The following is a 23,293-nucleotide window of genomic DNA, read 5'->3' as shown; positions in this document are numbered from 1 at the left end:
CTTCAGATGCCAGTCCATTCTCAGGGGCAGGGTTTAATGAGCTCAGGGATACACTGCAAGGGAAATCTTGAGTGGGGGCTATTCCTTAGCATAAACCATGTCTGCCTGTCCTTGTAGTGTATGACAATACGCTGCTTTGTGGGAATGCGACCATGGCGAACATCAGATAGACACGTCAGCCTGTGTCCTTCCTAAAATGGTCTGATAACATGTACAGCAAGGTACTGTGTGAATGCTGGGCACAGCCACGTAGCAGGATGGGGATACACAGTGCTGTCAGAGAGCATCCGTAGACATAGCTGAAAGGGCTAACCCTGCAGCCCTGTGGCCAGGATGAAGACAAACATAGCAGTCCCTGCCACAGAGAATATTTAATTACATTTAGGAAAACATTGATGTGATAAAATGATAGCATCCTGCCTCAAAACTGTATGGTATTTATGGGTAGGGTACAGTCTTGTGAGTTTGGAGAGGGATGGATTCAGAACTCTTCAACAAAAGGAAAAATTCAACTTGGCATCCTATACATAGCATGAGCTAAAGATAGAGTAAAGATAAAAGGGGGAAAAGTGAAGAAATTGTCACCATGAGAGTAATTTTCTTGACTTTTCTGTCTAAGCTATCCAGAACTGAAATGATTCATTTTAGGTTAGCCAGACCACTGCATTAACAGAAAATGAGATTTTTTTTTTTTTTAAGAGAAACAGACTTTCATCCTTTCCTTGGTTTCTCACTGATTTCTATTCCTGTGTGTAAGAGACAGCAATTTTGTTTACAAAATCCATTAACATTTATAAATTCTCCAGAAATGTGCTTTTGTGCTTTCCTCTGTCCTGTCTGCTGTGCTTGGGAGATCATATACAGATAATCCATCATCCTCCTTCAAATCTAGCCCTTCAAATTCCTCCTTGCCATAATCCCTAAAATCAACTTGACAAATGTTTGTCTACAAATATGTTATGACCACTGCCTATCATGCAAACTAATATTTTTACAATCTTTGTCCTTCCCCATCTATCCACATCATCAGTTGTCTTCCAGGACTATGAGCGTGTCGTGGTAGGGAACCAACCTTTGTGCATCCAAATGCTCCACAACTGGAATGGCCTCTGCACAATTCACGTCAATGGGATGGTGGTGCATCTTGTAAACATCTTGAATGAAAAGTAGTAAGTACATTTTTCAGTCAAGGACTGGATGACCTGCTGTCCATGAGTCTTGTGAACTCAGATCTGATTCACGTACCCAGGGCTGTTGGGGGCTGAATGATTTCTTCTGTCCTCCAGCGTGTGCTTGAACTATGTATTTTGCCTTGAAGTGCACCTGTGTATTCCTTCTCTTTGGTGCTGTTTTGGAGAGTGATACCCTGGGATTTATATTGCCACTTTTCTCCACAATATTCATGCACAAGGTCTGGAGGAAAAAAACCCACCAACTATTTAGATACTTGACTCCTATGATGTGTTAGTGTCATCTAAATACTTTTTTTGAACTGTCCCTGAATTCTTTATGTATAAGGCGATGGAGGAATTCAAGCAGCCTCAGACTCCTCTGTTCAGGGCACAGCTGGTGAAGGAAATTATCTCCTTCAGCATTATAGAAGCTAGTTGGAGCTGGTAACAGACACTGAGCATTCCTGTGCTGCTCTGTGACTGTAGGACATGAGGTGATGGTGCTAGTGGATAATCCATCCTCGTCTGGAAATCATTATTGCTATTCAGTCTAGCTTTTATATACTAATTACTGTTATCATATTACTTATCAAAGTCTCTGTGAACTAGTTCCTGAGACTGTGTGTGTGCACTAAAAGTTTCAGTCAGCAACAAAGACCTTTAGGCACCATTTGTAAATGAGTGATTAATAAACCAACATAAAAGTTTGTCAGGACAGAATGAGAGAAGCAGTCAGAAATACCCTCCAACGAAACAGAAGGCAATGTTAACAAACAGATGTTACAACCCCAAATTTCTCAGCATATTATCCTATGAGGTGGAGAAACTCTGAAAGGACTTATTTTGAAAAACTAGTAATGCCATAATTTGAGAAATCTTTTAAGCACATGTTAAATTCCCATGGACTCCCTGTTCAACTGAGGGCAAAGTTTGAAGGATTCAATAAAACAGCAGCAATTAAAACAGCAGAAAGAAATACCTAAGATTAAGTCTCTAGTTTTTCACCTAGCCTTCCCATCTTCATATAAACACCAATCCCATGGAAAGCAGTGTAACATTATTATGGAGATTAACTAACCAAGCAGTAGCTAGTTTATTTAAGCTGCTCATATTTTCAGTATCGACTGATAGTGGGATAGCAGGAATACAATTAAGAGTACTCCTTAAGGAACACTATCCACTAATGCCTGTACTATACCCTTAATTAGTATGGTATCATCATAATAATAATGTCTTTTAAAAATCCATTAAATGTTTTGGGCTCCAGTCAGACAAAGGATTAGAAAAATAAATGTTTCATTTCAAAATACTTACAGCTAATACTTAAAATTACTTTAATTTCTTTTTGTTTTGGCTTTATCCAGAAAAAAACCCCATACAGGAAACTCATAATTTAGAGCAATGAACATAGCTGCAATATCCTTGCATGATTAAAGAACATCCTACGCAATGGTACATTGTTTTTTTCATTTGTTACTTGAGTTTTCTTCCTCGGGAATGAAATAGCATGTTTTCTCTAACGTCACATAAGATAGTCATTCAGCCATTTCATGTGTACAGGTGCACAGCAAATGGGCACTGGGAAAGAATATGTCAAGTGAAATAGCTTAGCTATAAGAATTTTACGATGTTTTGGCCGGTGTTGGTTAAATTTGTTCTAAACTGTGGATTCTTAAACACAAGGACCAGTACTTTTTCCACAGTCAAGATGATTCCTGTTTACATCTGTTTAAGGACAAAGGTAATCTGAAGTCCTTGCAGCAAAGAAAGATTAAGACTTTTCTGTTGTGTTCTGTGTCCAGACTGAAACACCAAAACAACAGCTCATTGCTGTCCTTGCAACAGAGCAAGCAGACGTCAACATATTTGAAAGTGTCATGCACAAAGCAGAGAATGGCAGTGTATCTCTTTTCAGTAACGTAACTCCGATGAAAATAGCATAAACGTTTGTAAATATTAGTACTAACATAAGAGTTCATCATTTGCTTACCTAAGAGTTTTGGTAAAAAAATGTTAGAAGATAGTTGTGTTTCAAATTGTTTGATGTCTGTTTGGGAATTCTTTAAGACGTCATGATATTCATGAAGAATTGGTAAGCACATCTTCTGAAAATCAGGCACCCAGAGTTGTCCATTGCTTTTGAAAACACCACCTCTTGTCTAAAATCACTGTTAATTGAATCAGTATTCATCTTTTGAGTGATTTAATTAGTGGATGCTTAATCTGACATATCTCATACCAGTTTGATGTTCAGAGAACCATGATCCAGTATTTTGTAAATACCTGTTCCATATCAGATATTTCCAAGTGAGCAGCCAAACTGACATAGCCCATATCATCCATCTTGCATACGATATGGATGTGTCTGTGATGCTTTGCATTTCCTGTTAATCATATATTGGAACAAGTTTTCCATTGTATTTAAAGTTACAGGTTACTCTATATTGTTCCCTTTCCTGATTCAGTCAGACAACAGGCTGAGAGTCCAGCCTGAATGTAACATGATCATACGCAGCAAATCAATTATTGGAAAGGAATTATAGGAAAAAGTATCCCTAGCTTTGGACAGGGTCTGTAGCTAGTGTCTCCATTCTGGGCATTACTAGTAATGGTATCCTTTTAAAAACAGCTAGGGGTGGGCAGCTTATTTCATCTATCTTTAGCCATTTAATACACATCTAGTCTAAGCTATTGATGTAACTTTCTGCAATCCATGGAGTTACCTCTAACAGGCAGTTTATCTTCTCTCTCTCTGAAGGCATCTTGGAGGCTCCAGTGTTTCAATACAACCTAACAACTCACTGCTGATACAATCTACTTCCAGCAACCCTTCTCACCTAGCTGGAGACTGGTCACAGGCATCCTATCTCCTCTTATAGTCAGTGACCTATTTTGGTGAGATGCATTGAGTCTAGTGCACCCTTTTTTTTGCCATTAACTGTAAGGTGATTTTAGTTGAGTAGCTCAGACAGAGCCATTTACTATTGGTCAAACAAGTCCTATTTCCAGCTGAACTCTTGAAGGTTTGGTTCTCACAGTGCATTCCTATAAAGTGTATTTCCCAAGAAGTGACTGCCTCGCAGCTGGAGGCACAGGACTTTTCTCTAGGAGTTCAAAATTTGGCATTCATATTCTACGTATGTGCCTTACCAGGCAGGTTTGTGGCTTTCATTCTTGTTTTTACAGAAGATGAGAAACCTATAAAAATGACATGTATTTATGGTACAACTTGTACACAGTTTTGGTCTATGGACAATGGTTTGTTTTCCAGCCACAACAGAAGCGTTCTGGAAAGCTTCATAATTGTCATTCCTGAGAGCTTTTCACCCAAAAAACTTTATCTCTTTGTCTCTCTTAAGTCCCGGTTTTGTCTACCTCCAGCTTTTACAATAAAAAAAAATGAAAAAAAAGATAACCTAACCACTGTAATTGTGAACTACGATCTGCCTGGCTTTATTATAAGATCTGAGGCAGACACCATCATCACCAGCAGCTACATAAAGGACCTGATTGCTTCTTTCTTGAGCCTGAATGGGGGAGACAGCTTTTGTTTTAAGGAGGTCCACTGTTGTCCTCAGTGCTAAACCCCACTATTACTGCCCTGGCAACCACAAGCCTTTCAGTAAAACAACCATGTCCAGATGCACACAGCTATTTAACGTGGGTTTCAGGGTAGCACCTCTTAAAAGGCACAAACTAGCAGTCTGTATTTATAAATTTGAATTCCTAGGCTGAATTTCAAACAAAACAAAGATATTTTCCCTTTTAGGTTTTCTGGGGATGCCATGGTGAGAGGAATGCCTTTTTATGTCTTTTTTAAGGCAGGCAGTGTGTGCATTCCATGGCCCTGTGCCATCTGCATCATTAAGCCACCTTCTTCCCTGATTTATATTAATCTCGTAAGCACTAAAACTCTGCTAACTATCCAGCCAAACTAAAAATAACCTCTGAAAATAATCCAATGTAAAAATGTTTGGCTTCCAAGAGAGAAAGCAATCTACCTACTCTTTACAGCCCTTCTACCATGTTAAAACACCAACTGAGTTACTGGTTACTGATGGTACCAAGAAATTTAAAGAAACTAATTGGTTGTGAGCTGCTTCTGAATGGTAATTAAAGAAACCTGGTGTAGGTGCAGCTCTGAACTATCAAAAAGCTGTTAGACTAACACTATGGAAGAAATACACTGAGCTCTTAAGATAACAGTGTTTATGCATGGAAATTTCCCTAATGGGGTGCAAATTTATCCCTCCTTTCTTTGATTTGTGCCAAGTGTTGAACACTCATCCTATATTTTTAAGAGTGTTCCTGATTTTGTTCATTTTTCACATGACTAATTGGAAGGTTGTATTAAGTGATCAAAAATTTGCAGAGAAAAACTAACACTAGCAGTGTGTCTGTTCTTTAAATCTTGCTTTCCATGTATAATTCAGCCTGAAAAAACTCTGTACTTTAACAAAATGTATACCTCAAAATAAAAAGAAGAAAGAAGCATTGCAATAGTTCTACCCTGTAAACCTAAACCAAAACTGGGGATGTGGGCTCATGATTTTGGAGGGATTTTATTTTAGGAAAAGAGACTCACCTTTTTGAGTGCTGCCCTGTTGTCAGTGCAAAAAATGACGGAGTCCTCCAGGTAATTCAGGACACCTGCAGAGCTTGACTTCTGGTTCATATAACTCTTAACAGCAGCATCTCCTGATCACTGCTTACAAAGGGAGCAAAGATGTTTAGCTTCCTTATGTCAAATTTATTTCTTGGAACTAATCCCTTTGCCTGTTAAGACTTATAACTCCCCCAGGTGTCTTTCCACTCGTGTGCCAGGTAAGGAGATGGCATGTAGGGATGCAGACTTCTAGAAATACTTATTAAGGGCTACATAAACCACAAATGGCTGTTACATACGAACCCCAAATTGATTGGAAAAGGATCATTGCATACTGTGTGCAGTGTAAGGCTTTGAAATGTGATAGCCAGCCAGCTCCTGGCACAGGAAAGAAATTTCTAGATAGGGGCTGTACCAAAGCTCTTTGGATATTTTCATTTAATACATAGGACAAAAACAAAAAAAAGACCAGACATTAATGGCTTCTTTGTAATCTGTTGGTGTTGGGTTTCAAACTGCTGAGACTAGCAGAACAGCATTGGAGCTCTGTAGCCAAATCATAACAAGAAATGCTTTCCCTGTGTTATTTAGGACAATAGCAGTGACTGAGTGTTTCCAAAAAGAAATGGGGTGGAGAACCTTCAGCTCCTATGTCTGCCTGGTTTAATACTTGAACACTGAAAAGCTGTGTCAATCCAGTGCAATGAATTGGGAATATCTGAAAAAAGTGTTGGAAATACTTGTTTACAGTAGGGTTTCAGTGACTGAGTTTGAATGGTATTTACTAAAAGCCTTTCTGTTTGGTGCACTTGGTCTCAGACAACAACATTTGCATTTAAGCACCACCTTTAAAACCAAAGTCCTACGTCTCCCTCTAAGGTTTTTCTGTAATGACTGTAACAATCACTGAAATGCAGAAAGGATGTTTTTATTTCTAGATGACCTACTCTATTGTATGGTAGTATTAACCTATACACTCAATATTTTAGAACGTAATTGTAATTTTCATCCGCTGTATTTGTCATGAGCTAAATAAGGCACAATATCTGGGGTCTGTTAGCCCATGGCTGGGTGGTGCAGAACAGATAAGGTGACTGCTTTGTTTGTAGCTCATTTTAGCATGCATATACTAAACTTGGAGGAGTATAGAGATCAGCACAGCCCTGTGCAAGGATGACGACCAATTTTATGAGTTATTCCACATCGTGGCGCATGGTCACATGCCCCTGAACACACTGGAGCTTGTCTGACCTCAAAGCTCAGCAGGGTTAGACCCCTGAAGTCAGTACTTGGATGGGAGACCTGCAGTAGGCTTCCAGCTTGACATAAAGGAGGAAAAAATCATCACCCTGAGGACAACTAGACCTTGAAAAGGGCTACCCAGAGAGGTTGTGGACTCTGTCCTTGTGAACTTTTAAAACCCGGCTGAAGAAAGCCGTGGGCAACCAGGTCTGCGTTCAGTGCTGAGCCTGCTTTTAGCAGGAGGCTGAGCTGACTGACCTGCTGAGGTGGCATCCAACCTGAAGTATTCTAGGATTCTGTGGTCTGAGGTTGAATTTTAAGTATTTCAATGCATTTATGTATTTTTTGTTGATAAAGTTGCATGCCTACATGAGTTGACTGAAATGGTAATAATATTCAATAATCATGATGATTGTACCATAAAAAAGAGGTCACACTTTCTGGCATGAGTAGAAAAAATATTTTTCATACATTTCTAAAGATAGCACTAGTTGCCATAAGACTTACTTTGTTTATGCATAGGAAAAATTTCCACCAATTGCTAATGATAGACTGTAGGATGCTCAAGAGCCTATAAATGAAGTAAATAATAAAAATAATTGCAGATAGCTTCTTAGGATAAAAGTCTTTTCTTTTCCCCTTATTTTTTTCTCTTTAAGAAATATAAATGACCAAAACCAGTAGTATATTTGTGATAGAAGCAGACTGGGATGGAGTATTCTCAATTCACAGAAATTACACAATCCAGTTATCAAATAAAAGCTTTGCTGTCCAAGATTCATCCACAGCTAAAAAGTTTGGTCTAGTCACATTGGACTTAAAGCTCCTTGTTTCTCTAACAATATACTAGTTTTTCTTTCAGCTGGAAGAACAATTACTAGGTATTTTGAAAGGACGTGTTTTTCTTTTTAGTCACTGATCCTTCAAAATAGGTAAATACTCAAATGTGTCCAAAGTCGTCCATTTCTCCATTGTTGAGAAAGGACTAATTCATTGTCCCCTTGGTTATTCTGAAGACCTGGATGGCAGTGTTGAAGGGTTTGAAAATGTGAAAAGTCCGATGTTTTCTAAATATTTGAACAATATACTTTCATACATTACATAAAGGATTGCCTGTTGCAGTTTTGAAATTCTTCAAGAACAAAGTAATAATGGGGAGACTCTTTCAGTGACTGAATATAAGTGCATATTTTTGAAGTATTTTTAATACTATTGCAAAAATAGATTTGATGCATGTTGAAGCTTGAAATAATACATTTATTGAGATTAAAGAAAAATTGCTGATAAATTCATAATATAATCTTTCTCTAAAAGTACATCATGGCAAAATGGAAAAAAAATGGAAAGCAATGTTATTCAGTGATATAAATTACCTCTCCAGTATTTCCTGTTTTAACTTTTACTAAGTAAAATCAACTTCAGTCACAAAAATTAATCAACTCCATTTTTTCCTCTATGAAAAATCTCAACTTTTTAAGGAAATTTTTTAAGTTTCTGGAAGGTTAAGGCTTGGCCAAGGGCTGTATATGGAATATTGTTGGATGAGTTCTGTGTTCCAAGGGGCCAACAGTGGGTGGGCGCATGCTACAGCAGTCTAGCAGTAGGACATGGGCAATGTCCCTTCATTGTATCTAATGCTCATTTCTACCTTAAGTGAAACAGCATAAAACTATTTTCCTTCTATAACCAGGTTTGGATGAAATGTACTGGAAAAATGTACTGGAAACTGGCTCTCTGAAGGCAAGTGTCAAAAGCTAGTAGTGCTTTTAGTTCTACGGCTTCATAGCTCATCGGATTTCTAACTTTACTTCATATTGGTAAGTGGAAACATGGGTACATGGTATTTTTCTCACTATGGGATTCTGGCGTGGGCCTAGGAGTTCTTGCTGTGTGGAGATTTTTCCCTGCACAAGCTACAAGTCTTGTGCAAACAAACGAGCTGGGGAAAGTGGTTGTCACCGGCCCCCACTACCTCCTGTGCAGCTCGTAAAAGGGACAGAAATAAGGGAGAGGGTCCCGCTGTACCAGCTCAGCCCAGCTGGGAAAGGGAAGGTGTGTGACCATGCAGGCAGGCTGGCTTTGAAGACAGAGGGCTGAATTTTGACCTTCATGTAAGTATTTTGCAGCTGCACTGCTCCTTAGTGGTGCCCTTCAGTTAGAGCTCACTTTCGCAGGGACTACAGCATTAATTAGTCTTAATGGCTTCGGGAACATGTTGTTGGGAGGAATGTGCTGGTTAGGTGGATTATCTGCAACAACGGCAAAGTACTTCAGGGCAAGGCTTGGCAGGAAAGGCTGGGTTCCAAGGGGAAAATAATGGTTTACATCATATAATTAAGAAATGTATCACTGAGTATACACCCAGTGAAGGTGAATTAGGAAGGCTTTTGGATAGATTAAGTCTGGCATTTCATATTGTGTGAGTTCTTTTTGTGGTGGTGGTGGGGGGGGGGTGTATATAATGTATTTAAACAGCACGCAAAACATATTTGATCTGAATCTGTACAGAAAAGACTGTAATAATACAATACCTTCTAAACAGAGAGATGATTTAAATCAATTTGGGAACTGTGGCTGCTATGAAGGGCAGCAGCTTGCTTTGTAGGAGTTGCACCTGGTAAAGGTGACACAGCAATGTTCTGTAACATCTTCCTGTAGGAAGGGACATGAAGACAATTAGATATTTAATTACAGTTCTTAAAAGAACATGAATAGAAATTCAGACTTCTAAATAAATTTTTGGATCCATTCTTTACTTTCTGCTTAAATTAGGCTACACCCAGACTCCAGAACCTGGGAATAGCTTCCAGGCTGAGTGCATGTCCAGATGTATTTTGACGCAAGTCAAGGCGAGCCCCCGGCACGCACCAGCAGTCGCAGCCTGCCTCGGTTCCACCAAAAGGCAGCTGGGAGCCATCTGGCAGCAACACGAAGTGTATCTTCTAATATCTCGGCAAATGAGTATAAATGTAGCTAATACGCAGCTTCTCTGCATTCAGGCTGTAGCCTCCTTGTTCCAAAAGTCAGGGACATGTGCTGACAGTGGAACCAATCGAAATATTCAGGATACCACTGATCTGCAATGAGACATATTTCACTAACTCTTAAGATACACCTATTATGTGGCCAGCTCAGCCTCCTTTCCTTGCTGAAGGTTGCGTCACTGCACGTTTTTGTTAAAACACACCCTGAAGGAACAATATGAACAAGATTATATTAATATTGACAGTAAAGAATTAACATGCATCCTAGCATTAACTTCCACCAAAGCAGATTTTGTCTGAGGGATCATGTGTGAAAGTCCTTAATTACATTGACTTTAGCCAGAAGCATTCTTTCCTCCAAGAAATATGTGCCTAGATACACTTGCACAGCAACCACCTGTTTTTTGTAGGATAGTCAAGTAATAATACTTTGAAAAAGAGCAACTAAGTGCCCAACATATTAAAGCAAGGCAGTGTTAATGCATTATTTACTACATTAGAAGCAATTTGTGTTTATAGTAAAAATACCAAATATTTAAAATTCTAGCACTGCTATTGAGATGAAAATGGGAACAATCTTTTTAGGACCATTTGTCTTAAACCTAACTTGAGCTGGGCTTGTTGTTTACTGGATTAGGCAAGATGTATTTCAGCTGATAAATAAAGAATGGAGGTTTTGCCAGATGATGGACTTTCCCTAAATCATGATTGACTCTGAAGGGATTTGCTTTGCTTCTTATGTAGTTTTTCTGTTACACAGCCTTTCTGAGACGAGCTTTGACCAGCTTTGCAATGAGATGTGATTACTTTCTACTGCTCTATTTAACTGCAAAAATTGCTGTGAGCTGCAAATTCACTCACATGACAAAGTTCAGACTGAGCTATTGTCAGAGCTATGGAGAGAGACTCCATGGAAGTCAAAAGATTGCCTCTCTTATTCTGCATCCTTTCGAGGAGTCAGGGAAAGAGCAGATTTTGCCCATCAATGTGGAATAAGATGGTGTCAAGTATAGTAGCCTGTGGAAATTATAAGATATTACTCAGAAAACTTTGTCAAATAATTTTAAACTGAGAAAACAGTAAAATTGCGTGGGAGTTGAATTCTAGAGCAATGTGAAGGGCTGACTTCGATATGTTTTGAATTCAACTAGAGTAAAGGAAAAACAATTTTCCAACACCTCACACTTGAATGAGAATTTATTCCCTAGCGTACCACAGATTTCTACCCCAGTGATTTTTGCCAGAAATATTGTGAATTTATGTTTTTGAAAGACTTGTTGCATCTAAAAGATTATCATCTCCCATAATCATGCAGGCCTCTAAAGCTTATTGGAATATGTTAATGGATTTGAATTCCTTTGCCCTCTTTTTTGTTTAAGCCCTCTTGGTTTATGGTTGTTGTCAGGAAGAGCCTGTGCTTATCTTGTTGCCAAAGTACCTGTGCTTTTTTTCCTTCTCTCATCACAGAGGAGAAAAATTATACTTTGGTATAGTTTTATGCAACTGTACAGCAGGATCTACAATGGGAAAGACTTTTTTTCCTAGTGACCAGCTGTCTGAAACTAGCAGTGCATAAACACATCCATTCACCCAGATAATAATTTTCCCAGATTTGATTTAAGACACTTCATTGAAGTTGTTATGCTCATGTAAAAAAGCAACAATATATGAGTGAATCAGGCCTTAGGCCTTGATTTTCATCCAAAAGATAAAAGCAAATGAAGAAATTTAGAGAACAAAACAATCAGTAAAGAACTGGAACTGAATCACTTCTGGAGGGAGATTTAGGACTTAATCCTGCAAAGAAAAACCTGCTCTGGCCCTGGTCCAAAACAGTGCTCAAGTCTTAACTCTAACTCCATCAGCAGTTTCACTAAAGCCATGGTAGCTTCACTAAAGCCAAATGTCTGCCCAAGTGCTTTGTAGACTGGGGACAGAATATCAGTAATTTGCAGGACTGAACTCTCAAAGAAATTATCTTGGTCAAGTGATAAGGACTGGTAATGAGTTGAACTTGCAAGAGAAATGGAAGGTGCTGGCTGTGTATATATCAATGGGTTGCTGAAGTCGAGTGAGGATTTGTAGGGAAGTTGTAGCAAAACCTACAGAAGGAAAATAGCTTTGCTATTATTTAAACATTTTCAACTTTTTCTTTCCAATTAAAATAATTTCTAAATAGTTTTTTGTATTGGGTTTGCATGGCAAGGTTTTGGTAGCAGGGGCGTTGCAGGGGTAGCTTCTGTGAGAAGCTGCTAGAAGCTTCCCCTGTGTCCAACAGAGCCAATGCCAGCCGGCTCCAAGACGGACCCACCGCTGGCCAAGGCTGAGCCCATCAGTGACGGTGGTAGCACCTCTGGGATAACAAATTTAAGAAGGGGGAAAAAAAGTTGCTGTGGCACAGAAACTGCAGCCGGAGAGAGGAGTGAGAACATGTAAGAGAAACAACCCTGCAGACCCCAGGTCAGTGAAGGAGGGGGAGGAGGTGCTCCAGGCGCCGGAGCAGAGATTCCCCTGCAGCACGTGGGGAAGACCATGGTGAGGCAGGCTGTCCCCCTGCAGCCCAGGGAGGTCCATGGTGGAGCAGATATCCACCTGCAGCCCATGGAGGACCCCACGCCGGAGCAGGTGGGTGCCCAAAGGAGGCTGTGACCCTGTGGGAAGCCCACGCTGGAGCAAGATCCTGGCAGGACCTGCGGACCTGTGGAGAGAGGAGCCCATGCTGGAGCAGGTTTTCTGGCAGGACTTGTGACCCCACAGGGGACCCACGCTGGAGCAGTGTGCTCCTGAAGGACTGCACACCGTGGAAGGGACCCACGCTGGAGCAGGGGAAGAGTGTGAGGAGTTCTGCCCTTGAGGAGGAAGGAGTGGCCGAAACAACATGTGATGAACTGATCCCAACCCCCATTCCCCGTCCCCCTGTGCTGCTGTGGGGGCTAGGTAGAGAATCCGGGAGTGAAGCTGTGCCCGGGAAGAAGGGAGGGGTGGAGAAAAGGTGTTTTAAGATTTGGTTTTATTTCTCATTACCCTACTCTGGTTTGATTGGCAACAAATTAAGTTAATTTTCCCCAAGTTGAGTCTGTTTTGCCCGTGACAGTAATTGGTTGAGTGATCTCTCCCTGTCCTTATCTTGACCCACGAGCCTTTTGTTATATTTTCTCTCCTCTGTCCAGCTGAGGAGAGGGAGTGACAGAGTGGCTTGGGTGGGCACCTGGTGTCCAGCCAGGGTCAACCCACCACAGTTCTGAAACAACACAATGTTTTTGAGAACTGAAAATTTTTCTTGTGGCAAAATTCCTTTTTTGGCCTCAAACTTTCCATCCAAATTTGTCACGTCAGAAGTTAGAACCGGAATTGAAGCATATGAGAATGCCTCCATGTTTGCTCTCTGGATAGAGGTTATTGCTTGGCTTTCTTCTCAAATAAATACCTCTGCTGTTTGTCTAGTTATTTGAGTGGTATATACAACTCTTCTGTTTGCATGGTTTTGAAGATGCACAGTCAGTTTAATGGTACATGTATATAAATGGTATATGTAATATATTCTTAATTATTTTTCATCAGCATACGGATGCAAGCTATATCATACCCGTTTCCTTGCAGATTGCTGTTCCTTGAGCTGAAATCTTTATTGAACCCTTTAAAATGATGATTGTTCCATGGTTAGTTACCTTTTCAGGTAGACAAGAGAGAGGTATTTTGGCTGTGGAGGAAAAAGGCGGTGTCTGAATGGTGAATTCTTTTCATAAGGCAAGTATGCCTGTGGCAACGTCTGCGGAGATGGAAATAGGTTGTGGAAAACTGCTTGGCACTGAATGTAGGTTAGGTAAGACCGTTCAATGCTAAGCCAGGTGGGAGAACAGCCCAGAGCCCTTGGAGCCATCCTGAAGCCAGCCAGCCTGCCTCAGGAGGTGACACCGAGGACACTGATTTGGGGGGAAGCTGGATTTGCAGGGGGGTGGCCGGGTCTGCCTGTGGTCCCCACCCCCCCTCTAAGGGCAGGCTGTGTTTCAGCCAAGGGACCCGATCTGCTGGCTCTCCCAGCCCCGGGGCAGGCAGGGGCTGGCTTTTGGGGTGGGAGAGTGACTATGCTGCCTCCTCCCATAGCTGGGCTTTGAGAGGTTTTGTGTCCTGCAGGGCCAGTTATGCCTGGTGCTCTCTCTGGGACTGCTGCATTTTGGGTTCTGCATGCTTCTTTCCAAACCAAATGTGATAAAAATTTACTTTATAAGTAGTGATTTGTGCAAATAACCCAGGAATCCAGAGCTCATATGTGGGTCAGAGTTCAGCTCACACTTGCTGGCTCACGAGCTGGTTTAGGACTCCTCAAGCTTCCCAGGATTTGCATTAGGATCCAATATTTTTTTTTCTTGGACGTTTGGATCTGGGACTGTGGTTTGTACCATTTGAGACAGGATATTCAGATCCAGACATAGGGTTTAAATCTAGATTTAATCTGAGCTGTCTCCACTTATAAGCACATGTAGAGAAAGAGAAACAGGGTGTAAAGAAGGTGACTAAATTCCTCGGTGCTCCAAAAGTGTTCATGTTCAGTTTCATTTGTATTTGGACAGAGATTTGAAATAATTTTCAAATTATTTAAACAGACTGCCTCATTATGTCTTAATCTAAACTGGACATCTTTCTAAAAAGATGTTTTTAAAAGCACTGCTATAAACTGAATATAAGTTACTGATGTGATGCAGGAATTGCTAATTCAGAATCTATGGCTTATGGTATTTTAGCATTTCCACTAGATGATATACTAGCTAATCATTAAGATGATTAAGAGGAAGACATGAATGAAAGTAACTGCAGATGGTCCTCAAGCTGCTGGAGTGCTACATCCAGATTTCAGATAGACCTCCAGCTGTTTAGGCGCTCATTATGCAAAGCAAAGGTTGCCCCAGAATTAACTTTTACTGCAAGCCCCCCACGAGACTTTGACCACCCAAATACCTACTAAGAAAATTTCTGTAGTGTACCACTTCATTTTCATTTATGCCACACTTCATTATATGTGGTAAATAAGCGTAGAAAGCAAACAACCAACAAGAGTCCTTTTGTCTACTACCCCACATGGGAATCATCTAACCTTAATAGGGAAGATGTGCTTTTGGAGTCCAACCAAGCTGGTAGTAGTCCTTCTACATTTGCTTTTCCTTAAGAAAATGCAGTTCATGCCCTTTCCCACTGAATAAATGGTTCTAATTATTGGAAACATTTCACATTTTTTCCAGTGTTTAATCACTGGCTTCCAAAAAGCCTGGACTTGGAACAGAATCTTGAAGCTCTGCATGACCACAGCCGTTGCTCTTATCTGACTTAATCTTGCCCACCTCAGGGACAATATACAGCTATTTGATCTGTTGTGTAAAATACATCCCAGGTTATTGACCTATAGCCTCCTGCAGTCCCACTTGCTCACACAGGATATTCCAGGGTTGCTTTAGCTCAATTGAGCAGTAATATTTTTTAAAAGTAGCCCCAGTGAAACTTGTAGGGCTGGCTACCTGTTTAGGAAAGTTGTGTTTACTGTGTAAAAGTACCAGAGTCCAACTCGGGATAATGCTGTTTTCTTGATGAAAACACCTGCCAGGGAAATTCTGCAGCTGGTTAAAAAAAAAAAAAAAATTTAACCCATATCATTAGCAGCATTCCTAAAGAAGGGAACCTGCAATTATCTGAAAATCTGTGGGTTTTTATAGTGCTGAAGAGGACTGAAGGATTCATATAGACCATCCTACGACTTCTACCTATTACTTGCTCTGGATGGGAGAGGATTCTCAGGCAAGCACGTGGGTACAAATGCTCCAGAAGTGGCTGCTTCCCAGTACTCTGATGGCTTCGGGCAAACTGGGGTTAATCATATACTCTGCAGTAAGTGGAAAACTGGTTGCCTCTTGGGTGTTGAGGTTTGAAATTACTATTCATTCTGCACAAGACACTAAAAAGAAAGGTGTTATCACAGGAAGCAATCCTGTTTTGGGTTTTTTTTGCTGTTAGCTGAGTAACCTGATATTTTCAGAAAGTTAACTCAGATGGACTTATGAAGATGAAAGTGTAATTAGAGGTATGATCCATCTCCACATCTGAGAAGCTGTGTAAAACCAGTGAGAAGGAGCTGTACAGCAACAGTCACATGCACTCCTTAAGCCTGACGCTGATAGTGACTCCTTGGCTTGGTACAGTGTGACCTTTTAAAGGCTTGTAATGGAAAGAGGAAGAAATGTCTCCTGACTCTAAAAATCTAGTTTGCCATTTCAGTCTATGATAAATTAACTGTTTTTTTACAGTGACCATTTACCCAGTTTGAATCCCAACAAAGGTAAAATATGTGACATGTCTGCCTAGCATGAAGCATGGAAGTAAGCAACATGCCTCCGTTCACCTCTGGCTTACTGTGCCGATGCTAAATTCAAGAAACACAGAGTTTGAAATATATGTAAGAATGTACTGGATGCAGCATCAAAGCATTGTCTTCATCACCATCATCCATTCACAGTCTTGCAGAGTGTAGTAATGCATATTTTCTTGCTTATTCTTAGATTTGTAGTTTGACCCATGAGAATTATTTTTATCTCTTGCTGAGATCGGGGGAGTAGACAGGCTACACTAGAGCTTTGATATATTAGCTGATTAGAGCTTCTGGCAGACCTCAGGATGGAGTTTCTCACCAGCAAGGTCTCCAGAGGATTTCTGAGGGTGGGATTACTGTTAAGTTTGGGTTTTTTTCTGATCACAGTCCTGCTGCTAACAGTGTGTGTGAAACAGAAGTTCAAATGTTGGCATGTTCTTCTATGGGATAGCAATAGTCACAGTTTATAATTTCCATATCTGAAATCAGCTATATGATGATTTTTTTTTCCTGATCTGTGATCTGTAGTGCATCCAGAAGAAGCACAGTCTGTGGTTACTAGTTTAGTTATTAGTGCTTCTGTACTGCTTTTTCCCAAGCTCATGCAAATTAATGTAGAAAAAAAAAAATCATACACGCTATGTGATTGCTTTTCTATGAAAACAAGGTATCAAGAATTGAGGAAGCGGGAATTCCTGCTGCCTCAGGTGCCTGAGGTAGAAACATAGTCATTGTTCAGCTCTGACACAGTCTCTGTAGTAAGTTTAACATCTGAATTTCCTCCAAAAATGCTAGTTCTCTCCATTGACAATACAAGAATCCTACTGTAAGTAGGTTCTTAAATTTGATACTTAAATATGGAAGTGATTAGTTATTCCCCTCCCAACTGCTAGCACTTTCTGGGGCTTAACTTCTGTTCCTCAAAAGCTTTGAAATCTTTGATGGAAATATAACTGCGATTTTCCCCCCACCCTGTTTGGAACTGGATATGGACCTTACAGGAGTACACTGGTAAGCCACTGGGAGACTATCAAGAAATAGTATCTTTCAGACAGTTTGAAATAGATTCAAAGTAACTAAAATGCAAAAGATGCACTGTATCCTCTTACCAGTCCCACAACATATGCATGGTAACTGAGCAATATTTGTAAGCTGATGCTCTTCGCTGCACATGTAATACTAGGTTTAAGAGAATTTTAGAAGGGTTTAAGAGATTTTAAAATAATCTTTTGTTCCCTGTGGTAGTTAATGACAAGCTGTGAGTGCTGGTTTCTCTCCAGTGCTTCCACTGAAGAAGGTGGAAATTTCCTTCTCTCATCTAGCCGAGTGAGAGAACTGGGGTCCCGAGATGTGTGCGATCTTTGCGGCTTCCAGTGGAGGTGTTACAGCTGAGCAGAAGCTCCTTTCCACCTCCCAGCTGTATACTCCTCATTACAATACATTGCCAAAATTTCTGCAGGAATGCACAACGTTCTCATCTTCCCTTGCTGCTGTCCCACCTAGAGACTTTTAGAGGAAGAAGCGCTGCCTTTCCACCTTCTTGCATGCTCCTTTAGCGATCAAGTCCCAGCCATGGGCATGGCTGAGGTGCCTGTGCCCACCTTCCCAGCCCTTCGAGCCACGTACACACACCATCCTATGCCCGTCCCTGCCACACCAGAGCCTCAAGCCATGGAAGGGCAGCTGCCTTGTACTTCCCAGTTACTCTCTTAACTGTATTTTTTGCATGGTTTGGAGGGAGAAGCAGGAGGAGTACCCCAGCTAAGCTGACCTTAGTGCTTCCTCTGCCCCAGCCTGTGGGGCCGAAAGGCTCTGTACTCCCTGGGTGGGGATCAGCAGGTGTGCACACAGACACCACAGCCGCGTTGCTGCATTAGGAATTTAATTTCTGTACCTTTGATTGACATGATGATATAGAAGGCTAAACCCATATGCAGTTCAACAGAGATCAGCGCTACGTTATGTGTTGATAATGAGGTCTAGGGGGACTTAATACTCACCAGCTGCACATCTATGGAGAAATAAAAGGAAGAGAAATTATGAATACTATCTCTTCCTTGTAGCAGTACTTAAAGTATCGAGGCTTCTGGAATAAATCCTTGGCCTGAAGGAGTCTTAAACATATTGAACCTGGAGCGGTAATTTACATCTCCTTTGAGCCTGCCAAGGTCGGCCAAGTATAGGCCACAGGAAGCATCAAGCAGAGAATATAATGAAGTCTAATTCTTCCATACGCCAAAAACTTTATCACTGCAGAAAACACGTTCAGGAAAGCCCATAAATGAGGGAAAATGAGATAGAAAAGGCACAAGTTTTAGCAAATCGGAAGGGAATTCGGCACTGGAATGTGTCTTACGGTGGGTGCCCGGTGTAAGATAAAAATAAACAAGAAGTGGTCTAAGAAATAGTAAACAGGAGCAATGAGAAGACAACTGTGTGACATCTCAGGCCACGATGTGTAACGAAACCCTCAAAACCCGATCCGACATTGCCACCTGCGGGTCGCTTTGGTGAGGAGCTGGAGGGCCCGCGGCAGCTCTGCCCGGCGAGGGGCCAGGGCACAAGCCCGAGCGGTGGGTGGGGGGGTCTGTGTGCCGTGTACGGCCGGGGGGCGGCCAGCCTTCAGGCAGGGCATTATCCATCGCAGGTGCGTAATCCTATTCATCAGACACAACGCGTAATGCTGTTCCGAGACGCTGGTAATTCAAACACTCTACCCGTTGTAAAATACCAGTTTCACCGATTTAAGAGAGGGGAATCATTAATCTTCAGTTCCTTCCTTAGATCAGATAACAGTATCGCTGACCCGGCTGAATTTCTCTTTGTGGTTTTAACTGAGTATTTGGAGCCACATGCCACTCTCTTTTGGCATGTTGGATTCGTAGCAGCTCCGTTGACTTCCCTGGGTTATACCTGCAGGGAATTTTGGCTTCAGGTGAGTTACACCAGAAGAGAATTTGCCAGTTACTGACAGGTCTCTGGTTGAGTGCTGTCACTGACCATAGTTAAAAATTATACTCAAAGGGAACCCACATTTCAGCGAAGCGTGAATTTTGCCGGTATATCTGTTTGTTCAATGGTATTGTGTTTAAATGAAGATTTTTAATTAAATATTTCAGTTTCTTCATAGTTTCATACACTAATCATACATTCTGACTGTAGTATATACATTATTTCCGCACCTTCATTCTTATGAATGAAATACAAGAATGAACAGTGAAGTAAAATAATTATAAAACAAAATAAAATGCTCCACTGATACACAAACACTATATATATACATATATTAGACCTTTTATGTATGTGTTCATGCCTACAAAGAAGACAAAGTACGAGGATGATGATACATTTAAACACTCCAAATCCAATAAATGGGCAGCATTGAATTAGCTTGTGTTCCATTTGTGCAGGTGCACCACAGTTGGCTGGGGGTCACTTGAGAGGGTCACTGTAGAAGGTGCAACGTATAGTATCCTGCTACTTTTCAGGAGGCTACCTTCCCTCCATGGGGTGTGCAGAGAAATTAATAAATACATGTAATATATGGATTTCACTCGATCTATGCTGACTTCTTTCAGCTGAAGGTCTGGAATCTGACATAAAAATCCGTATTGCTTGGCAAGTGTTTTGTTGACCAGGTTTTTCTTCTGGAAAGAACAAAGGAAGCAGATGGAAAGCTTGCAGAGTGTGTTGCCTGGGTACAGAATGACGAGTGGTCAGCTGCAGCAGGAGAGCTGCTGCTGTGAGAAAAGTTGAGGTGGAAAGGTAGCTGATGCCATCTCTGTCAGCAAGCACTATGAAGACAACCCTAGAAAGATCTTGCAGTTGCTCTTCTGGGAAAAATGAAAGTAGAAATTTGTCATGTTCTGCTCTATGGGTGATAAGGCACCTGCTATGTAGTCTGAGGAGCGGTGGAAGAGGGTTGTTCTCATGCTTCCGACTACTACTTACATCTATCCTGAGCTGACTTGTCCAACTGCTGGCTCCCTTTCTGGGCCAGTTGTGCCTGTGACCTGCTGGATTAGAGAGAACCAGAATGCAAAGGGTGGAAGCTGCACTGGTTACACCAGCTCCCCCTGCTTTGGGGACAGCCAGGTTTGCTTCTCACAGAAGATGACATACTTTATAGGCGGGATGCCACATAATTCTTCCTTTCCTTTATCTGCCCTCTCATCTCCATTTAAAATGACTTTCATTTCTTCTTGAGCTGATGGTGAGATAACAAAGATTAGAAGACAATAGAATTTGATCCACACCCAGATACTCACTGTTATCCCCTGCTTAGCAGATGACCCTAAAGACTTTTATAATTTATGGATGAAACAGCAAAACATATGTGCAAATTGTTATTATTGCTATTGTTAGGTTATATTCTCTCTCATAGTGCTGTATTGTGAATTAAAAAGTATTACAAAGCTGCTATGTAAAATAATTATCTTCATAATAAAATAATGTGTACGGGGAGGTACTGAGGATTATATAAGTATGACCATAGGACAGGTAAGCTATTCCTGCCAGGTACTGCAAATGGTTTCTGCATGTAAAGGTTACATGCAGCTCACAATGTGATCAAAAAACCAACCTCCAAAAACTTATTTTTACACTTTGAAAATTGAGCAGGAGGAGTCCTTCTCCTATAGGCCTTTCAAAAGATTATTTGCTGTGCCTCTCCCAGCCGTGAAAAAATATTTTTGAAGGAAATGGATGAATTCTTTTTTACATACATTATGGGTTTGAGAAATACTAATTAGGAGTGGACTTATTTTTTTCTGTTCTTTCAGATGCAGGTGGGGATGGGAAAAGAGGCTCTGCTGTGCAAGAGGAGATGAAGCAGACTTCCAACACTATATTTTAATCTGCATGTAATACTGGATTTCTCCACCTTCAGAAACTTGAAGTCTTTTTTGAACACATCATTGCTCATAGAACATAGAGGTTGTGTGTTATGCTATTTCAAATTACTGTGCCTAAACTATCTGTTGCAATGTATTGTGAAAAACATGTACTTCATGTATTTGTTTTGGAATGTAAGCGTGTGGGGCAAAATAAGAATGAAAAACCTCCTAAAATATTTGAGGGCCTCAGAATTATTTAATCCTCTTCTTTCTATGCTCTCTGGTTTGTTTCACAGTCATGACATTTGTGTCTTGAGATTCTCAGTGGGACTTGAAATATTGCTTGCCTAATTTCAGAGCAAAGACATCAGATTGATGTTGGCTGTATCATTTGCAGGTGTATGTTGTTATGTTCCTATTAGACTGTAGGGGTGTTTTTGGAATTGTGCTCCTGAAATGTCTTAACTCTGTTCATTTCTCTCTCTCTTCTTCCTTGGAAGGCCATGGTTGTGCTCATGCTCACCGAAGAGATGCAAAGCCTAGTTACACCACCATAGGCCAAGGAGAAGCAAATGGGGCCATGCTGTTGCTTCAGCCTCTGCTTTTGAGTTTTACTTCTGCTGCATCCTGTGAATTGTGATATGTAAATCTCTGTTGACCATAAATCCCCAGTCTTGTCAGAATGAATGCAGATCATAGAAGGGAAAGGAAGGGTAGGATGCATTTTAATGTTTTTAAGCTTTGCTGAGGACATCTGGCCTGTGGTGATTTGCTTAAAAGAGGATTAATTGTAACGCAAACTCAGGAAGAATGGGGATTCTTTAGTGACAAGTGTCAAGTATACAGGAAATGTATTGTTTATAGGAGCCAGTGGAATCAAAACAGAATTATAAAACCTTTCCAGGATCTCCCTGATGTTTCAAAATGCTTCAGAGAAATCCATTATATCTGGAGAATTTCCCCAGCAGGAATTCTTCATGTAATAGAGTTTTGTCCTCAATGTCTTCCGTTTGAATAAAGAACTTCTTTGAAATCCAGAGTTACAGCAAGTGAAGTGAAGCTAAATTGTGTTTGCCTTACGCACAGAAGTGCTTTGCACAAACACAGTTTTGTCAGCAAATAGACTGTTACTCGTTAAATGAGAGTGTTTGTGCCACGTAATTAAAGTTCCACGGTCTGGCTTACTTGTTGCAGATGATAGACACCAATATAGACCCACAGCTTTATCCCCGTGGATGAACATCTGCAGCCCCACAGCCTTACTACCTGAGGGAGGACTCACTAACCCCAGGCATATCTACCTGGTGAGCTGGAGGCTGGTATAGAGATATCCAAGCTAGCAGAGATCCCAGACAGTGTGGATTTCCGATGTGGCTCTGAATGCAGCTCAGCCATTTTTTGTGAAGTATGGTGCTCAGACTAATAAATCTGCCCCAGAAAAGTCTTTGGCTGTGGTCTTGCAGATACACAAGGGGACAGATTCATAAAGTGAACCAGATCTGTGACAGGTTTTCTGAAGGGTGACACTGCGCCAGCTGGACTTCCTAGTAACAGCAGCACTCACTAGTTTTGAAAATGAAATGTTGAGAACAGAGAAGTGCTGATTTCAGAATAACGTGGAGGTCAGCTATTACAGTCTTTGTATGAAATAAATATTGGATACCAATAAATAAGTGACGTTACACTCTGAAATGTTAGAAGACTTTGGCTTTTTGTTCTGAGAATGTGCTTTTGTTGAGCATCAGACAGGAAAGCTGTGGCATATGTTTTAAAAGAAGGCTTTATTTTTCCCCATCCCCTTTAGAAATTTTTTGAGAATATGAGATTAAATGCCAAGGCTGTCAGGAAAGTAGTTGTGTGGTCAGGAGTGCGAGGGAGAGTCCTGTTTGGCAGCGGGAGCTGTACTTTCTAAAAGACTATGCATGAAGGAGGTTCAGGACAGCCGAGTTCCTTTTTTTTTTTTTTTTTTTTCCATTTTTGTAAGTAACTGTTTGTAGGACCTAGAGCAATAAGCAAATAAAATTGTCAGTTCCATAAGACAAGATCCCCAAAAGGCAGAAGGGGAGGGATCAAAATGTTTCTACTTGGCAGTAATCTTT

The 23,293-nt window shown here is 40.8% G+C and overlaps 1 long non-coding RNA gene across 1 annotated transcript; it reads left to right on the top strand.

Moving 5' to 3' along the window:
* Window positions 1–1,044: 1,044 nt before the first annotated feature.
* On the top strand, window positions 1,045–22,886 carry LOC128143576 (uncharacterized). Its single transcript, XR_008235802.1, has 2 exons — window positions 1,045–1,169; window positions 21,141–22,886. It is a non-coding gene; the product is annotated as an uncharacterized LOC128143576 (long non-coding RNA).
* Window positions 22,887–23,293: the final 407 nt, after the last annotated feature.

Source organism: Harpia harpyja, chromosome 6 (genome assembly GCF_026419915.1).
Source record: "Harpia harpyja isolate bHarHar1 chromosome 6, bHarHar1 primary haplotype, whole genome shotgun sequence".
Taxonomy (NCBI): domain Eukaryota; kingdom Metazoa; phylum Chordata; class Aves; order Accipitriformes; family Accipitridae; genus Harpia; species Harpia harpyja.
The sequence above is the reverse complement of the archived record's forward strand: the minus strand, read 5'-3'. Positions and strand labels throughout refer to the sequence as shown.